The sequence below is a fragment of the Austrofundulus limnaeus genome, unplaced genomic scaffold, assembly GCF_001266775.1.
Source record: "Austrofundulus limnaeus strain Quisiro unplaced genomic scaffold, Austrofundulus_limnaeus-1.0 Scaffold1627, whole genome shotgun sequence".
NCBI lineage: Eukaryota > Metazoa > Chordata > Actinopteri > Cyprinodontiformes > Rivulidae > Austrofundulus > Austrofundulus limnaeus.
The window spans coordinates 13,948-19,932 of NW_013954029.1; the positions used below are offsets into that span (position 1 = coordinate 13,948).

The window sequence follows — 5,985 nt, forward strand, 5'->3', positions numbered from 1 at the left end:
CAGACAGACAGACAGACAGACAGACAGACAGACAGACAGACAGACAGACAGACAGACCTTTTAAGGTTCAAAAGGGTTTTTAAGATTAAGTTATGTTCCTGCTGTGAACGAAATGAGCTTGGGACAAGGTGAGCCAGCTTTCAGCCTTTATCGTAGTCCGAAAACCTCTCCACACAAGACCAGATGCTCTGGGTAGACGCTTGTTTCTCAGCGCAGACCGAGGGGCCTCTCTGGGTCAGATAAATGGACACACAGGTTCCTTCTCATGGACTTGGTCTTTCAGCAAAGCGGTAGATTGACCAGGAAACTGAGGAACTCACAGCAAGGATGATGTTTCAGGCAGGTTTCAGATATGTGTGTCAGTGGTCTGTTAAACTTTATTTTTAATGATCTGTGTGAACTTGGTGATTCATGCAAACATAGCAAATGTATAAATGTCAGCCTTGTTTACTGGATTCTTCTCAAAAGCACCGCATTCTAACTGATTTTATATCAGCACCAGCCAAACTGACAGAAAGCCGACAGTTAAATTTTTTTTTTTAAAAACGACCGGACTTGAGGAAGGAGGAAGTGACCGGCGCGACACGGGCTGTTTTCAGCTCTGTCTCATCAAATGAACCACACTTGTTACAAAACAAGTTCACCAAGTAACTTTAAGCATCGTTCAAACTGAAACAGAGGCAAGCTGGACAGCTGTCTGTGCGTGTCTCTGTGTGTGTGTCAGCTTCACTCAGAGTCTGTGAGGGGAGAGGTGGGCTTTCTGTGTGTGACTAGCCAATCACAGCTCGTGAAGACAGTCATTTACCCAATGAGGATCCTCCTTCACAACGAGCATGGATATTGACAAGTTGTATTCGTTTCATGCTCGTACTCATCAAAAATGCATTATCCGTAACAAATACTCGTCTGAAACGAGTATCCGGCTTAACCCTAACGAAAACCTCAGAAGAAGACATGGAGCTCAACTTCCTTTTTTGCAAAATGTAAACAAACATGGAGTACCATCAGATTTTAGTTGTAGGATTTATTTTTTTGGTTTTGGCAAACGTGTCAAACACTATTTCACAATGGATGATGAGCATGAGTGGAAGATGATGCATAACCATGTTATACATCTTATTGTTTTCCACATAAGGCGGCTGAGGCTCCACGTGAGGCAGCGTTCACTGAGAAGAAGCTCACCCCACTTTAAAGCAGTGATGTCCACCTCATACAGACATTAAGCAAAGTATTTACAAGATATGAGTAACTTTATTACTGTTCTTACTCAGAATGACCTGCGTTATAGTCTGGTTCCTGCTACTGGAGTGGTCTCTGGTCCACTTGGCATTCACACATGTAATCGAAACACACCAGAGTTTACTTCAACTGAACCGAGATCTACAGTTTCAGGCAGATGAGTTAACTTTTTGGTCTGCATCAGAGGTCAATTATACATTCACACACCTATCCAAATGATCTACAGTATGTTTGCAAGTGGACCAGAGTTTTTTGTTTTTTTTTTGGTCCACATCAGAGTTCGATTACGCGTTCACACCTCACCAAACAATCTGGACTTTCTAGACAAATGAACTAGAGTTTGATTAAACAGGACTAAACAGGGCTGGTGTGAATGCACCCTAAACTAAAATTATTAGATGTTGAGAGCAACAGCCTTGTAGCCATTTTGGTCAAGCATTGAAAATAAAAAGACAAACCCAGCGGTCACTGCAGGGTGGGATGTTGATCACTATTTGATTTAGATGGCCATCATTATTGGTCTCAACCAATGTGAGCCTTCGTTGTAGGGCGGCGGCTGCTGCTAGGCAATGCTCACATGAACCAATGGGAAAATGGGCCACAATAACAGAAACATAGAGGAAGACACCGGACATCTCCATGGGTATTCTTTAAAACTCTTTCTAACAACGAGTTGGAAAGTAGAAAAGTTATCTGTAAACACGGCAAACTGTCTTACCACCAGTGGAGTTAGAGCCTGAAATATCACTTCAATTCAAAACACACCATTGATGCCAATCAGCCACTGTAAAAAACAGAGGGGGGCTTCTGTAGATGAGGCCGGATGCAGCATCTGGGACAAATATTCACAAACAATTGCAAGACAGGCTTGCCCTTTATTAATATTTCATTACTTTTATAGTGTTCTAAACATTTTTGTCAAAATGTAATTGTATGCATAATGATGAGTTAATTGCGATTAATCTTAAAAACAGAAAATACTTGCAATTACAATTTTTAATCTTTGCCCATCACTGGTTTGTCTGTAGAGACAGAGAGAAAGGATTAAAATAAAATAAAGTTTGCAGTCAGTCAGAGTATGTTTGGTGAGGCTGAGGGTGAGTTCACACCAGGAAAGTCCTTTAGTCGGCTTGTTTGGTCCGGACCAAAAGTGGACTTTATTTTTTACATTTGGTGCGGTTTGCATTCACATTGTGCTTTTTTGCAAATGAACTATAAGTTGTAAACAAAGCCACGAGGCTGAGGATCATTGCTCCCATTGGACAAAAAAGAATGGGGGCGGGACTGAGCCACGGACCCAGAAAAAAACATGGAAGTCCTGCATGCTGCGGTTCTGATGCGCACATTTATGCTGAGAGTACAACTGCAATAGCATTTAAAATATCAAAAGCAGCTAATTTAATGGTGGTTCCATGATGATATTCTAATTTTGGAGCGGCATCAGTAAATGTGTCCCGCAACCCAAAGGAGACGAGGTGCGCTGCGTGTTCTGACCCACAACATGCTGGTAGCAGAGCTGCTAACAGGAGACGACGAAACAGGTATGATTTCAGTTTATTTAGCTCAGCAACGGTGGCCTGTGAAGTCCAAAAAGACGCATGTTTAATGCAGTTGGTTCGATTAGAGTCCGGTCTGTATTCACACCAGAAGCAAACTGAAGCGAACCGCACCAGAGTTCGTTTGGAAGCGGACCGAGACCACCTCAAAAAGCAGGTCTCGGTCCGGTTGTTTGATCCGCACCAGAGTTCACGAGTTTATTCACACCTGCACTAAAGGTCCGGACCAACGCTGGAAACGAACTCTGGTTCGTTTAAAGCGGACCAAATTGTCAGGTCTGAATTCGACCTGAATCACCACTTAGAAAATTTTAGCTCAGTATCTGCAAAATTGAATTAAAGGTTTTGTGTTTTCCAAGATCAAAATTTACAATTGCAAATGGGCTCCACCTTCAAGTAATATCAAACATACAAGAGTAGACAACAAAGGACAAATAAGCAAACTAATAAGGTAAAAAATATGAAACACACCACAAAATACTAAATTCAAGAATAGTAGAACAAGAAGAACTAGAAATCATATCAAAGTCAAAGTTTTCCCCCTTTATGCTGCCTCATGTTTTTGATGGGAAAATGAATGTAAAATGAATGTATGTATGGGTTTATTAATAGGAGATCAGTGATCTCAGCAGATTTCCCATTAGTGACAAGGTTCAGTTTCAGGCTTCCATGCATAATTCAGTCACACTGATGAAAAGTTCAAACAGTCCACCTTCAGTGCAGGTGAGACCAGCAGGAGAGGTCAAGGAAGGACGGATAAGAAAGAAGGATAACAAATTAAATGGCTCAGTGTGTGCACAAGTGAGCCACATCATTAAAACCACCTGTCATGTTTAGAAAACGACTGAAGGAGAATAAAACCCTTAAAAGTTGTTTTGTAGCATTAAAACCACATCAGATTATTTTATGTCACAGTATTTATGATGTTATGTTGGGGTTTCATCTATTTTCAGATGCATTGTGATATGAACATAAACTATCCTGAAACCATTTTAAAATATCAACAATCAATACAGAAATAGTGAAAAATGAGCAGCCAGGAAGTAAACAGACAGAGAGATGGACGTAACATGGTAAGGGTGTTTATTTAGTGATGCATATTGTTCTTCGAGAAACAAATGGAACAGGAGGAAGTGAGAGGTTAGTAGTTCACCAGTTGATGAGGCTGACTGTAAAATGTAGTTTATTTCTCTTGCAGGTAATCAAAGGTCCAGGGATCTCAAGTATAAAGGAGTGTGCAGCTTTCACACTAAAAGTTGCCGTAAGGAAAAACTTTGAAAAGAGCAGATTCACCTCTCGGCACAATCAGAAAAGATTTTAGTGCACGCATGCATGAGCGTGTGAAGCTGCTGTCTTCAGCTGTGCATGAGGCTGAGAGACATTTCCATCTTTACATGTCTTTAATAAATGACTGTAAACACAGAGGAACTATGAGTTTGGTTTATTTATGAAATAGCTGATATAAAGAAACAAGTTGCAGTGCCTCAAGTTTCTGCCACAGTGTGGGATTTATTTTTTACAATCATGCAGTCAGTGTCACAAGTCATAAATCTGTCAATTCATCCATCATTAGATTTCTGATCAGTTCCAAACATCCATGTATCAGATTTTCTTAGTATTTACAGGATGATAAAACTGATGAAAGTTATATTTTATATGACCACTGTTTGACACAAAGGCTGCATGATGTCATGTCAGTTTGTTATGAATAGACCTGTCATTTAATCAGAAAAATAAATGATCTGTTCATTGTGTAGTTAATATTTTAAACATGCAGTTGCTTGGCACAATGACATGTTACAAATAAAACTAAATCAAGAACAAACAATATAAAGTAAAATTCTCCTAAAGTCATGGTTTGGGATAAATTATCACCTTAATTTCATTGTCAGAGCCACAGCAGTGAGTTTAAAAACAGGATGATTCAACTGGAATCTGTCTCTAATTTAGTTATTTAATCAAGTGTTTTATGTAGGTAAAAGTATGTTTAGGAACCTGTAAAATACACCAGAATGCAGGAAACTGCATCTACTAGTTTCAAAATTTTCTGGTGGAGGACCCCCAGACCCCCACTAATGCCCCCTCACACACATTACAATGCTTCTGATACTCATTGTTTAACGTTAGAGAGAATAAACCAACACACCTGTAGTGCACCACCAAACTGAACTATGTTCTATGAAGCTAGTTGATGGTCAAACTGTACTCCTGGTGAGTTTAAAGAGCTGCTATAGTACGTAGTATAAAGCAGGTGAACATCATATAGGTGTGATTGAGTACACATTATTACACCACAGCAGAAACATTTTATTTTGTAGTTGATGAATGTGAAGAAGCAGGTTTTGATCTGTGAATACAAAATACAAAAATATTACATGCTAGTACATCTTTGTCTAATTTTTTATATGTACAAAAATTGGGCCGGTTTTAGCCATTAAACTCCCGGGCTGAAAAGTTTCCCCACTTCGCCCCTGAGATCAATTCCATCTCGCCAGCAAAGTCCAGGAACCACAGCTGGCCTGTGACCCTCAGCAAGGACCGCGTGCAGGCCGAGTCCCAGCTCGCACACGGTGTGAGTCTGAGTGCTGAAAACATGGCCATCCTTCATATTGGTCAGGCAGCCAGGAAATGGCCTGAATAGCCCCCAATGGTGATAACACCTGGAGACCACCAAGCATATCTGTAGAATCCAGTGATCAGAATCCAAAGATTTATCCAGAACAGAGCAGAACAGAGGTCCCACCTTTGACATGTCCTCCCATGGAAGAAAATTTGTTCCAATAATTTATTAAGAGACCAACTAAACAAATTCATAAAAATACATCCATAGTTTTTGGTTTAGGATGAAAAACGTTGAGGAGGCTCAGAGCAGCAAAACACGGAAAGATAAGAGAAGGCAGGAGAGAGGGGAAAATGTGTCTTACTCCTCCGAGAGCACAAGGGGAAAAAGTATTTACCTTAAAATTAACCTGACAGGTTCATACCTGACCCTAACTAACCTAAATTCAATTCTCACCTTGGTCCTCAACCCAACCCCCCACCCAAAATCAGCCTTCGAAGTCATGGGGACTGGGCTTTGGTCCCCACAAAGAGCATTCGGTCCCCACAAGGCTGCATTTTCCTGAAAAATCATCCCCACGAAGTAACAAAATCAAGGGCGCACACACACACACACACACACACACACACA

The 5,985-nt window shown here is 40.6% G+C and overlaps 1 long non-coding RNA gene across 1 annotated transcript in view; it reads right to left on the reverse strand.

Annotated features, from left to right (window-relative positions):
- Window positions 1-4,192: 4,192 nt before the first annotated feature.
- Window positions 4,193-5,985, reverse strand: part of LOC106535957 (uncharacterized) — a 14,984-nt gene continuing 13,191 nt past the window's right edge. The window contains exon 3 of the long non-coding RNA XR_001312491.1: window positions 4,193-4,206. This is a non-coding gene — a long non-coding RNA (uncharacterized LOC106535957). The remainder of the gene's footprint in view (window positions 4,207-5,985) is intronic.